The sequence below is a fragment of the Panthera onca genome, chromosome C2 (genome assembly GCF_046562875.1).
Source record: "Panthera onca isolate mPanOnc1 chromosome C2, mPanOnc1 haplotype 2, whole genome shotgun sequence".
In the NCBI taxonomy this organism is placed as follows: domain Eukaryota; kingdom Metazoa; phylum Chordata; class Mammalia; order Carnivora; family Felidae; genus Panthera; species Panthera onca.
The window spans coordinates 40,837,963-40,852,688 of NC_138347.1; the positions used below are offsets into that span (position 1 = coordinate 40,837,963).

Genomic DNA, 14,726 nt, shown 5'->3' on the forward strand with positions numbered 1-14,726 from the left:
GTCCTATATATCATTTTAGGCTAAAAGAAAAGGGGTTTGGAGCTTCTGGCATAGGGAGACAAGTTTTGAGAACACATCCAGGGAAAGTATAGTAAACAAGGATTTTTAAAACAAGGTTCGGTATGTAGATTTAAGTCAGTGCCTTCTTCATTGATACGAGTTATTAAAAGTCTACCTCTTGAAATAGAAATCAAAACCACAATGAGATACCACCTCACACCTGTCAGAATGGCTAAAATTAATAACTCAGGAAACAACAGATGTTGGTGAAGATGAAGAGAAAGGGGAGCATTTTTGCACTGCTGGTAGGAATGCAAACTGGTGCAGCCACTCTGGAAAACAGTAGGAAGGTTTCTCAAAAAATTGAAAATAGAGCTGCCCTACCACCCAGCAATTGCACTACTAGGTTTTTACCCAAAGGATACAAAATTGCTGATTCCAAGGGGCACATGCACCCCAATGTTTATAGCAGCACTATCAACAATAGCCAAATTATGGATAGAGCCCAAATGTCCATCGACTGACAAATGGATAAGGAAGATGTGGTAGAGATACATAATGGAATATTATTCAGCGATCAAAAAGAATGAAATCTTGCCATTTGCAACAGCGTGGATGGAACTAAACTGCATTAGGTCAGTCAGAGAAAGACAAATATTATATAATTTCACTCATATGAGGAATTTAAGAAACACAGCAGATGAACACAGGGCAAGGGAAGGAAAAATAAGATAAAAACAGAGAGGGAGACAAACCATAAGAGACTCTTAAAGACAGAAGAGAAATTGAGGATTGCTGGTTGGGTGTTGGATGGGAAGATGGGCTAAATGGGTGATGGACATCAAGGAGGGCACTTGTTAGGATAAACACTGGGTGTTAACGTGTAAGTGAAGAATCACTAAATTCTACTCCTGAAGCCATTATTACACTATATGCTAACTAACTTGGATTTAAATAATAATTTTAAAAAATGATATGAACCTAATTAAATAGCATGAAAAAAAGTCTATCTCTTTCAGGTGCTGGAGAGAGACACCTTTACAAAAGGAAATCTCCTTTACCTAGGGAGAACGTGTGCCCTATTTTTAGAGCTTTTCCAGCCTCTGCTGGTTCTCAATGCCCTTTCGCTTAAAATAACCCATATGCCGAAGAGGCATATTATCGTGTGGTGTATTCTGGTACCCCCCACATTAGCTTGAGCTTTCTGCCTGTGGGAATTAGGATTAAGTAATATTCATGGGTTAGCCAAGACTACCTTGACCTTTCACTCTGAAGGCTTTTTGGTGTCCCTGACTAGGACCCAGATTTTCCTTTCTTATCAGGTAGCACTCTGATTTACCCAGGCTTTCATGCTACTTATGTATGAGACTTCCTATAGCTCATCCGTATTTCCACTCCATTAGGAATTTCTACTGCCTCTACCTCTTGAATACATTCTTTCCTCTGTCTTCACAATGGCCATGAGATCAGGACATCGACATCTTTTACCTACATTGTAGAATACTCTGTATGTCTGCCAACTTCCACTCTTACTTTTCCACAATTTATTTCTCACCTAGTCAAGAATGGCCTTCCTAAAAATGATTGAGGTTCATATCATTCCTTAGATTAAAGGTTTTTAATGTCTTCCTGTTGAGTTGAACATTAAATCAGCTTTTTAAAAATGTTTTTATTTTTGAGAGAGAGAAAGAGATAGAGGGAGAGAGAGAACAAGTGGAGGAGGAGCAAAAAGAGAGAGGGAGATAGAGGATCTGAAGCGAGCTCTGTGCTGACAGCCAAGAGCCCGATGTGGGGCTCAATTCACAAACCATGAGATCATGACCTGAGTCGAAGTTGGACGCTTAACTGACTGAGCCACCCAGGTGCCCCTAAAATAAAATCAGCTTTAAAACAAAACAAAACAATACAATACAATACAATACAATACAATACAATACAATACAATACAATAAAACAAAACCAGCTTCTTACCCAGTTCTACAAGGCCTGGTGTAACCTGGCCCAGCCTCTGTTTCCAGAACTTCGTTTTAACATTCTCTCTCATGCTCACTATTCACTATGCTCCAGGTATAGCCATCTTCTTTCAGCTCCTTGGTCACATGAGGCTCTTCTGCATCTTGGGACATGTGCCAGAAATGACCTTTTCAATATTTCTTCCATGCCCAGATCTTTTTACTTATCAAGCTTTTGACTTTAGTGCTATCCCAGCTCTCAGGGTTTTTGTTTGTTTGTTTATGGTAGTTGTCACAACATGCAATTAACTTCTTCTTCTGTTTATATATTTGTTCTGTCCCCTGTACCTGTATGCTCTTTTTGAGATGATAGTCTTGCCATTCTTTTTCACTAGTCTGTATTAAGATTGTAGGACAGTTCCTGACACAGAGTAGCTTCTCAACAAATATTTGATATGCAAACAGCCAAGGGCAAGTCCTGTTCCTAATACTTCCGATAAGGCCTATATCACTGCTGACTAAGGGTTGTTCCTCAAAACATGCCTCTGGTTTTAGGGACTATCCCACCTTACATTAAATTTGCTTCTGAATGAATTGGGGTTAGGCCTTTCAGAAAGTAATAGGTTTTTAGCCATTTCTGTCTAGATAAACTGTGAAACTAAATTTTTGCCCTGAACCTAAGAAATTATCATTGTCAGAAAACTTAGCTTTCAAAATGGACTAGTCAGTTAAGCCAAAACTATGAATACAGATTTTATAGCATTTCCCCCAAGCAAATCATGCACGCCATAAACCTTCTGAGATTTTACTTAAAAAATTGCTTTTCTAGCCATACACATCTTTCTGTTTCCCACCTCCTCACATCTCTTATCTATCTCGGAGAGCTAACTGCAAAAAGTTCACAGATGTAATTGCATTGAAACATCAGAATAAGCTATTCTTTTGAAGTAAAACTGAATAGCTATAGTTATTAGTTCCAAAGTATATCTGACCCAATGGCATTCAATAGCATATATCTCATCACTATAGTGTATAAAAGGCTTGACTCCAATTCAGGAATTTAAACTTTGCTCACTGTACATTTACTTTCCAGTAATGTTAATTAGCTAATTTGTGAGACACAAATAAGCTATAATTAGCATGGTGCTTTGATATTTTATTTCTAACAACAAGAAGATGATTACCTTCAAAAATAATAAAAGATTTAAATCTAAGTAAGGATCTAAATTACAGTCGTTGAGTTGTGAAGAAAAGTGAATTCAGTTAATCCCCATTTGCATGTGCCAATTAGTTAAGTATTAATCAATTTCCTATATAAATGGAAATGAGGATACGGGGATTCTTTGGTAAGATAATGTTTCTCATTAACACAAACACAACCTCCTGACATTTCATAAAAAAAAAATCTTTCCATTTTTCTTCTTCAAAATATCTATTGATTTTTCTATAGTTATGGAATTTGTTCATACCAATACATTTATAAGAATTTTTTCAGAATTTCTCTTAGAATTTAATAATAAAGAATAGCTATTGAGCAGAATTCAGAGTATACATTAGTTATATTAATTATAGTAGATGCACAACGTTACATTAGTTTTAGGTGTACAGCATAGTGATTTGACAAGGTCTATACATTATGCTCTGCTCACCACAAATGTAGCTACCATCTGTCACCAAAGAACTTTATTATAATGCTATTGACTATATTCCCTAGCTGCATTTTTTTTTTTTATCTTCGTGACTTATTCATTCCATAACTGGCAGCCTCTATCTCCCACTCTCCTTCACACATTTTGCCCATCCCCCTTACCCCACTCCCCTCTGGCCACCATCAGTTTGTTCTCTATATTTATGGGTCTTTTTCTGCTTTTTGTTTGTTTGTTTATTATTACTATTTATTTTTTTAGATTCTGTGTATAAATAAAATCATACGGTTTTTGTCTTTCTCTAACTTATTTTACTTAACAAACATAATACTTTCTAGGTCCATCTATAGTGTTGCAAATGAGAAGATCTCATTCTTTTTTATAGCTAGTAATATTCCATTGCATCTATATCTCTCTATATATCCATATCACATATTCTTTATCCATTTCCCTATTTTTTAAATGTTTTATTTATTTTTTGAGAGAGTGCACATGGAGGAGGGGCAGAGAGAGGGGGACAGAGGTCTGAAGCGGGCTCTGTGCTGACAGCAGCAAGCCCGATGTGGAGCTTAAACTCAGGAACTGAGAGATCATGACCTGATCTGAAATCAGACACCCAACCAACAGAGCCAGGCAGGTGTCCATATCCATTTTCCTATTGATGAACACTTGGGTTGTTTCTATATCTTGGCAATTGTAAACACTGCTACAATAAACATGTTTTCTTTAGGGGTGCAAAGAAAACATAACACTGGTTTGAAAAGATTAATTATTTTTTTATTAAAAAAATTTCAAATCTCAGAACTCACTTTTATATCTGAAGATGGAGGAAAACAAAGGAAGAAGCTGAAAATTTTCAGATAAGCTATGCTCCAGTGAATTTATCTATTTTCTCTCCCTTCCTCCCTCCCTCCCCATTTTCCCCCCTCCCCAGTTAAGAAACATGCCCAAGTATATATGTTTAACATATTTACATTTAAAACAAATAAGAGATGGGGGACTGGCTGGCTCAGCTGGAAGAGCATGCAATTCTTGATCTTGGGGCTGTGAGTTCACGCCCTATGTTGGGATGTAGAGATTACTTTAAATAAATAAATAAACTTTTAAAAAATTAAAAAAGTAAAACAAATATTAGAGTTTCAAAAATCACTCAAAATTCTTGGTACTGAAAAAGGTATTTGGTATTTGGAAAATCAAAGGGGCAAATTTTAATGTAACTACTAAATAAATGAATGATTTTTAAAAAGTGCTTTTACAGGACTTTTGTAGCTTAATGGTGCAAAATTTAGGGCTGACACAGACATATATTCACAGACACAAGGCTATGTCAACAGTTTCTGCCTTTCAGAGTTAGTCTTCTGGCTTATATTTGCTCCATGGCAACCTGTCACTTTACCATCATATTGATATACTCTTAAAATTCAATTAAAAATTATTATTGTGGGAAGCTAGGAATTAAGATTAAAGCAGGATGGGTCTTTAAAATGTGGTTTATGTGGGAAATACGATAGTAAGAAGAGTAGACTAGTGGTCTGTTTTCCCATCCCACTACAAATTTTAGTTTTAGGTGCTTCTAAGTATCTGATAGCTTCTAGGTTCCCAAATTATACTTAAAAAAATTTTTTTTAATGTTTATTTATTTTTGAGAGAGAGAGAGAGAGAGGGAGAGAGAGAGAAGGAGAGAGAGAGAGAATGCAAGCAGAGATGGGGCAGAGAGAGAGGGAGACACAGAATCCAAAGCAGACTCCAGCCTCTGCACAGAGCCCGATGTGGGGCTTGAACTCACAGACCTCGAGATCATGACCTAAGCTGACGTTGGATGCTTAACTCATTGAGCGACACAGGTGCTCCCCAAATTATACTTTTTTGGTTAACCATCAGATTGTTTTTTCTTTATCATTTATAAAAGATAATATTAATCAGTTTGATTATTTAGAAATTTTTTAACCAAATAACAAGCTTACAAAGATAATGGTGTAGAATAGAGGAATATGTCTGATTATCCTAAAATGTTTTCCTTTATAAAAAAATATTACTTAATAAAAAAATAAAAATTATCCATAAATTCTAAAACTGAAAACTAAATAAAATAGTAAGAGAATAGCCTCATCTATTCACTATTATTCTTAAAATCCTAATCCCTAGAGGTAACTACAGTTAATATTATTTTGGTGCCTATTTAAAATTTTTTTCTTCACACACATACATATATACAAGTATACATACAGTTTAAAAAAATGGAGTCATATCAGAAAATAAGGTACCATAATTTATTCAACTATTCCCTTATTGATATATAAATCAGAGGCTTTTGTTTGTTTATTGTTTTTCCCATCACAATGCTTCAGTGAGAATCCTAAGACAGATGCTTCTGTGCTGGTTGTTGCTTTTTTGTTTTTGTTTGCTTATTTGTTTATATCACTTCCAAAATTGTTGGAGTTCTTTCAGTTCCATAAAGAGTTTGTGATAGGGACCACTTTCTCATCATCCCTGATTCTCGTTCTTAATTTCTGTCAATCTTATGATAATGTGATTTTTTAATTTCCTTAAATACTAATAAGGTAGAACAACTCTGAAATGTTTGCATGTGCTCCATTTGCATTTCCTCTTCCTTGAATTCCCTATTTCTTAAGGTGTCAAACATATACAAGCCTAAAAAAAGCAACCAATTTGTAGTCACTATGAACCCCCTCCCCAATTTAGAATGTTTGAGTCCAGACAGTTTCTCTAGTTGTATCATAAAATAATCAAATTCTGTTAACACTGCTTTTATCTTCTTGTTCTGCTGACTAGTAGTATGACCCATGAATCTACATAAGAAGGTATTTGAGAAAATCTTGCATCTGAGTTGATGACAACATATAATATGCTGTGGTACTGGTGGTTAAATACCTCTCTTAGGGTTCATCCAGCTGATACCTTGAGTTAACAGTTCATTGAAAGACCAGAAGCTAGGACTATTTAATGTTTGCACAAGAAAGCAGTCACTCAAATCTTAACTTACCCTTGGAAATGTTCTTATTTGGATTGTAGTTATCTAGATGGGGACCAGTATATATGCATGTACGTGTGTATATTGATGCATGTGTATATATCTCTATTTATAGGTAGATTTTTTTCCCCCAAAATGTGTGGTAATTTCAGGAGAGAATCTGTTTAAGCACGTTGACAGATTTCAAGGTCAATATGCAAAAGTAAATTTTATTTTTATAGACTGGCAACAATTAGAAAATGAAGTATAAATACACCATTTTCAAAACACCAAAACAAAAAAAAAAAAATTTCTGGGACTAAATCTAACAAGAAATGGGCAAGACCTTTACATAGAAAACTATAAATATTATTGAGAGAAATTAAAGAATACCTACATAAATATACAAAATGGAGATATAGTCATGAATTGAAAAACTTTATACAACAAAAATTTCAACTCTTAAGCTGATGTATATGTTCAACACAATTTTAATTTAAAAATAGCTAGAAGTTTGTGTGCATGTGTGTACGTGTGTGTGTAAATTGACATACTAATTCTAAAAGTTTCATGGAAAATTCAAAGTGCCAAGAATTACCAAAGCAATCTTGAATTATAAAGAATAAACCTGGGAGATTTGTACTCACTGCCAGAATTATATTGTATGTCATATAGTATATGTTATACATTACAGAGCTTCAGTAATTTCGGAAGTCTGACATTGCACAAAGACAAATACATAAATGATGCAGAGAACAGAGTCCATAACAAACATTTACCACATGGTCACTTGATTTGATGAAGTTTATTCCAGTGATATGAGAAAAGGTGTTCTTTTAAATAAATAGTGCTAGGTTAATTGAATATATATATGAAAAATTGAACATGATTCTTAAGTCACATCACACGCAAAAAATATTTTTTGACTTTAAATATGAAAGGTAAGCCAATAAGCTTTCTGGAAAAAAAAAACCACAACACATAAAATAACACTCAAAAAAAGTTTATTTATTTATTTTGAGAGAGAGAGAGAGAGGGAAAGAGAGAGAGAGAGAGAGCTAGGGAGGGGTGGAGAGAGAGGGTGGAGAGAATCTCAAGCAGGCTCCTCACAGCACAGAGCCAGACACAGAGCTGCATCTTAGGAACCATGAGGTCATGATCTGAACCAAAGTCAAGAGTCAGCCACTTAATCGGCTGAAACACCCAGGCACCCCTAAAATAGCACTTTCTTGACTTCAAGGTAGATAAATATTTCTTAGACAAAACATAAAAAATGCTAACCATAAAATAAATGACAATAAATTGGACTACATTAAAATAAATAACTTCTGTTTATCCAAATACATGAATTAGAGATTAAAAAGGCAAGCCTTGGGCACAAAATGAGAGAAAATTTTGTGGTGCGTGTGTGTGTGTAGAAAAATGTGCAAAAGACTTGAACAGGACCTTCACAAAACAGACCATCCAAATGGCCAATAAACATTAAAAAAAGATACATTAATACAGGGATTCATAAATTTCTGCTGTAAAAGGCCAGATAGTAAATATTATAGGCTGTGGTAACAGAAAAATGTGCCCTCAAAAGGTAGCCATATAAAATTTCTGAAACTTGTGAATATTACCTCACTCAAAAAATAATGTTTTTCAGATATAATTAAGGATCTTAAAATGAGATCACTCTGCATTCTCCAGGTGATCTAAATACAGTAAGTATTATAAGAGAAACATAGCAGAGAATGCACATACAAAGGAGAAGGACACAGAGATTGAAATGTGTACCCACAAGCCAAGGAAGTTAAGGAATGCCAAAAATTCTCCCCTAGAGCCTCCAGAGGGAGTACAGCTCTGTCAACATTTTGATTTCAGACTTCTGGCTTCCAGAACTATGGCAGAATAAATTTATGCTCTTTCAAGTGATTCAGTTTGTGGTAGTTTGTCATGGCAGCCACGAAATGGGCCATATGATCTCTGTCATAACTATTTAACTCTGTGTTTGCAGCAGTCAGCCATAGATAATAGTAAACTAATGTCTATTCTTATGTTCTAATAAAGTTTTATTCATAAAAGTTTGGAGAGACTGTGGAGAAAGGGAATTCTCATATACTACTGGTGGGAGTATAAAATGGAATGAGAATTTTGAAAATTTATTTGGCATTGTCTATAATCCAAAAATTCTGCTCCTAGATTTAAGTAGAAATTTATAAATATATGCACCAAAACACACATACAAAAATGTTTGTAGTAGCACTATATGTAATAGCTGTAAACTGGAACAAAATTTAGCAATCAGTAAATTGTGTGTGGTATGTGTATTGCAGAATCAATCAATAAATTGTGGTGTGTGTATAGACATACAGACACGCATGCATACACATTCATGTAATACTATAAGGCAATGAAAATGAATTAATCCTGCTGCCATGGATGATTCTCGCAAAAATATTGGGAAAAAAAAACAGTACAAAATAGTAAAAAATAGCACATACTGCATAATTGCATTTAACACATTAAAAGCAGTCAAAATATTGATGGTGATAGGAGTCATGGTAGAAATTACTTTTGGAAGGCAGTGACTGGGGCGGGGACACGGAGGGATGTCTGGAGCTCTGTTCTTTGGTAGTCATGGTGGTTACCCCGTTGTCGCCGCTTTGTAAAAATTTGTTGAACTGTATGAGTTGTATTCCTTTCTGTATTTATGGTATACTTCAACCAAACATCTGTATACTTTTGGAGTCTGTATGGCATGAGTTTTAATGTAAAAGTAGGATCAATAGTACTGTATCATGTGACAAAAATCTTCAGTAAAGTTTTGAAATAGTGACACTTTCTGAATAACATTTCTCCAAGAATCTGCAAAACCTTTATTGATAGTATTTTTGAAAATCAGTATTTTAAAAAAGAATCATTCTGATTTGGGGATAACTTACACTTCTTAGTTAATATTGTTGACTTTAAGTGATTAAAAAAAAATTCCAGTAGTTGATGTTTTTTCTCAAAGAAGAATAATGATGAAAAACTGAAAATCTTGAACATTTAAAAAAAATTTCTTTTAACGTTTATTTATAGACGTTAAAGAGAGACAGATCATGAGCATAGGAGGGGCAGAGAGAGGAGGAGACACAGAATCTGAAGGAGGCTCCAGGCTCTGAGCTGTTAGCACAGAGCCCGACACGGGGCTCGAACTCACAAACCCAGCGAGATCATGACCTGAGCCGAAGTCAGACACTCAACCGACTGAGCCACCCAGGCGCCCCAAACATTTATTTATTTATTTATTTATTTATTTATTTATTTATTTATTTATTTAGCTCACAGGGATTTTTAATTATGAAAAAATATATTTTCAAATTGTAAAATGCTAGGCAGAATTCATTACATAATAGCTCTTTGGGGATATCAAATGTTAGTAAGGAAATACAAATTGTTGGCAAAGGCTATCTAGTCTTCTAAGCCCCATAGTTGCAAAGTGGCTAGGATTGTAACATGAAATTAACTTGCATAGCTTTCTTTATATCATATGCACATAGTCAATTCACTGCTCTAGTCATTTAGTTGAAACCTTCCTGAGGTATTGATATTTAGACTTTCTAAAGTCTTTCATTGCCATAAGCCACTTTGTTTAATTTCTTCATCTCAGAAATGAGAATTCTACCACCTTCCTGACATCACAGTGACATGATGATTAATTAGTTAATGTTTGTAAAGTGCTTTGAGGATGTAAAGTGCTAAATAAGTGTTAAGCCCTGTTAAGTATCACAATCAATCAGTATAATGTTTTATTGTACAGAATCTCATGTGTTACTTCAAATACTAATTTAGTTAATGTGAGAGTTCTTATGAAATTAGAACTATATCAAAAAATTGGCAGAAATTTTATAAATTATAAAGATACAGCAGGGATCAGGGAATTTTATTGCTGTATTTATTTAGTGTTTTAATTTGTATCCATTATTAATTTTCATTTTTAATCAAAAAGAATTAAAATTTTTCATCTCAACTTTCCATTTTAATTTTATATATTAAAAATACTCATAAAATAATCTATGCTGGAGTCTTCTTAGCCATCCTCAATTCTGAATACAGTATTTCATTTCCAAAAGTATTATTGATCTCTTTTTAAGAATATCTGAGAACTGGAGTTTTAATGAATTTATCCTTATTTCTTCATAAAATCAAATAAGTGGCTTTGCATTTAAAAAGATGGCAATAATTTTGTAATATGGCTTTGAAGTAATATAAGACAACTTTTTTATCTAATAGGGATAGTCTAAGACTGGCTGAAAGAGGCTTGATATAGTCCAGATATATTGACTCCGTCCAGATATATTGACCCAAGCTCAGATATACAGAATAATTAAAGAGGTAAGAAACGTAATTTTTTTCTTCAATTTCCTTAAATCCCAGAGGACATTCATGTTCTTTGTGCAGGAATGAGGAGTTAAACTAAGTGTATTTATCCACATTGAATATAGAAATAAGCAAATGATCAGTTGAAAATAATTTCTTGTTATTCAAAATAGTTAATGAACTATTCTTTAAAAATACCTGAAATAGATAATATAAGTACCTGAAAATCTATTGCACTCTTTGTTGAAGTATATAATTTCACTCTTTTGGGTGGAGGTTTAAGGCACGCAGTGAACAAAATGAAAGCGCAAACCCAGAGTTTGTGTATCTTAGACAGCTTTCTCTTGCCTTTGTAGACCTAAGGAAATTCTTTTTCTGTGTTGACGTCAGTACTTGCGTGAGAATAATCTGAGAACAGCAAAAGGTTTAATTAGGTAGCTGACTTTGCAAAAACAAACCACACTTTAAAAAACATACAGATCCCAGAATCTTGACTCCTTCTGGGAAATTATTATTTTTGTGTGGGGGGTCATTTTATGGATGAGAACACTGAGCTTAAACACATTCCCTGGATTTGCATGCGCCCTCAGCCTCATCACCTCTCCACTGTCTTTGTGGGTGAGGGAATGGGTACAGGTTTTGGAATTAGGCAGAGTAGGCCTGGGACCAACATGTGGCTTTGTCACTTTCCATGCGTGTGACTTGGAGCACATCACTTCTCTGAGTATCAGTTTCGGTTCCTTATAAAATGGAGAAATGATGCTGCTTTTCAGGGTTGCTATAAGATTACAGATAATGCATCATAAGTACCCAGTGAGGACGCTGACCTATAGTCAGGAGCTCAGCAATTGTGGGTCAAATAATATAATTGGCTTATAGTCCATTAGAAAATCTCGGTTATTACGATAATTATATTAATGTAGCATCTTACACACAGCAACTCTCTACAGTTATTTACTGAATTTCACCACAACTGATAGGTTGTGTTTTATTTCTGTTTTACATATGAGAAAGCTAAGGCTTAGAGAGAGTAATGGATACGTGTAACACAATCAAGACTCCTAGAAATTAAGCAATCAACCCAGGAAAGGCCACACAGCTTGTGCCCAGGGAGCTGGACCTCTGTCAAGTTGGCCCATCTGCCCTTCTGTACCTTATGCTATAGCTGTCTACCTAGATGACTCATTAATTTTACCCTGTAGCAATGATTCTAAATATAAGCAGGAGAAATGCCCCTAGAGAGAAGAGAATGGGAAAATGAGGGCAGAAAAAAGAGAAAGGAATAGATAAGAGTAGAAAAATTCAAAATGCAGTATGTAGGGTTCTTGAATAACCAATGCCATTGATATATTCTTTACATTAATTATAGGATTTGAAAAACTCTGGTATTTTGTTACTCTGGTGTAAAGTTAATTCCATTAGAATTTGAACTTTTCTTTCAGTTTTAGTGTACTATCAGTTAGATGAGGTCAGTTTACATAATATCCTTTCTTTGCCACCAATTTTTCTGACTAAAATAAATTCAGTGTAGTATCTGTTACTGACATGGCTCCCATTTGTCACTGGTAAATGCATATTATGTCCCCCAGCGTGACAGTGACTTTATCCACGGTTCCTTGGGGAACTAGAGTATATCACTTACAGTGCTTGGTGAGCTCATAAAGCTATTTATAATGTGTAACACAACCATTAATAGTTTGAATATTTATAACCATACTTAATAGCTATATATCACTGGTACAACAACAAAAAATACATATGGGAAGAAAATGGTTTCTTTCTTAAAGGCAAAACTAATATCTTTGCCTTCAAATGCACTTGGGAAGAAAACTAGATTTGTGCATAAAACTGGAAATGGCCCCTCAGGAGAAAGAAATGTGTCCTAGGATTTTTGTAGTATATCCTTATAGCAGTGTTACTTACCTAAATGCTGCATTTTCTGTTTGCTTGTTTTACTTTTCTTACCATCCTGTGTCCAGTTAGTTCAGGTTGGCTTAATATACCTAATAGACATCCCAGAGTTAACCCATACAGAACTGAAAACTTGACCCCCACAGTCTCAGCTCCGCTTCAAATTCCCAGGTCCATTTGAAATCATCCTTTCCTGGTTGATGACATGGTTCCATTCCTTCTGTTTCTTGGACCTCAGACTTTTGAGTCATCCTTCACTCTTGTCTTCCCACCTCTCTCTGCCTGGATCATCTAGTGCAAAATGTGTTCATCAACATAAAATGTGTCATAGTTTCAGGAGTTTCACAGATGCGCTGAAGCTTAGACACTTCATGGACATTAGGTGTAGAAGCCCAATATAATGCCTCTTCCAGGTTTATAATCACATTATGCTTTATAATGATAGCTTTTATTGTAAAATGATACAAAATAAAATACGATTCATTTTCCAACAAATAGATGATACTTTAATAGTTGTTTCTTTCAATGAATAGAAAAATAATATCTTAATTTGGACTTCTTATTTTCCCTTCAAGTATTGGTAATAAGAAAGTCTTACATGGAAAATGTGTCATGAAGGAGCTTAAGGATCAGAAAAAGGACTTCAGGTCTACCTTACCAGATTCTAGAGAACTTAGTAGATATTCATAACATGACCAAAACCAGGGTTTCTGTGCCTCATTGAGCTTTAAACATTAACTTAAAATTGCAGTATTAAAAGAATGCCACCTATCATGTATACAAGCAAGAGAGATAGAAACTTGGATTTTTTTTTTTTTTTTTTTTTTTTTTTTTTTTTTGTCTTGAAGACTCACGGGGAATCTTATTCTTTGGCAAGTTAACCAATAGTGATCAAGTGAATTTTCATTATACAATTAGAAATTGCAGTGTTATCATACAATTTGTTGAATGTGAAAAATCCCTGCGTGAGAATAAGAAGTTCTTGACCTTGAAATTATAACAAGGTGGGGTGCCTGGGTGGCTCAGTCGGTTGAATGTCCGACTTCAGCTTGGGTCATGATCTCGCAGTTTGTGGGTTCGAGCCCCGCGTCAGGCTCTGTGCTGACAGCTCAGAGCCTGGAGCCTGCTTTAGATTCTGTGTCTCCCTCTCTCTCTCTCTCTCTCTCACTGCCCCTCCCCTGCTCATGCTCTGTCTCTCAAAAATGAATAAACATTAAAAAAATTTTTTTAAAAAGAATTATAACAAGGTCTATCCATTGCTCTATGAGTCTGCTTATCATTTTAAATTTTAAACAATAATGAAGAGTGTGGCTTTTACTTGGAGATATATATATATATATATATATATATATATATATATATATATATCTTTTCTATTCCTTTTATAATATTCTATTTCTAACAAACTTCTGTTTTTATTTGAAGCCTTTAAGCTTCAATCACTTATAAGTGAAAAAAAATTCCACTTTTAAATTAATGATCCTAAATTTAAAGCAAAAATTGAAACATTTCAACTGAAATATTGGCTGTTAACCCTCTAAGACAACAGGGGTAAAATTTACTTGCTATGAACAGAACAAACTGAATTTAGATTCTTCTAGGTGTACTTATGCATTTTTATGACAAAGTCTGGAAGTTCTAAAGACATTCTAGTAATAATTAACATAGTTTTGTAATATAATGTACTTGGAATTCTAATTTGGAAGAGTGAATGGTTTAAGAAATTAATCAATTTTTAAAAAGTCCTATTGAGTTTGGAATTTGTAAGAAGATAAACAACATTTATATGTTCACAAAATCATTTTGAAACATAAGCAGCAAAGATTCAATAAATTCAAATTCAGAATTTGAATTTATAAAATAAATACAATAAGCTCATTGTATTGTTCAAAATCAAAG

At 34.3% G+C, this 14,726-nt stretch overlaps 1 protein-coding gene across 1 annotated transcript in view; it reads left to right on the top strand.

The window, feature by feature from the left end:
* CSNK2A2IP (casein kinase 2 subunit alpha' interacting protein) overlaps positions 1-14,726 on the top strand; it is a 517,960-nt gene that overhangs the window by 112,488 nt on the left and 390,746 nt on the right. Inside the window, exon 3 of the mRNA XM_060640230.3 lies at positions 10,830-10,931. The gene's annotated coding sequence lies outside the window, so the exon portion shown is untranslated. The remainder of the gene's footprint in view (positions 1-10,829; positions 10,932-14,726) is intronic.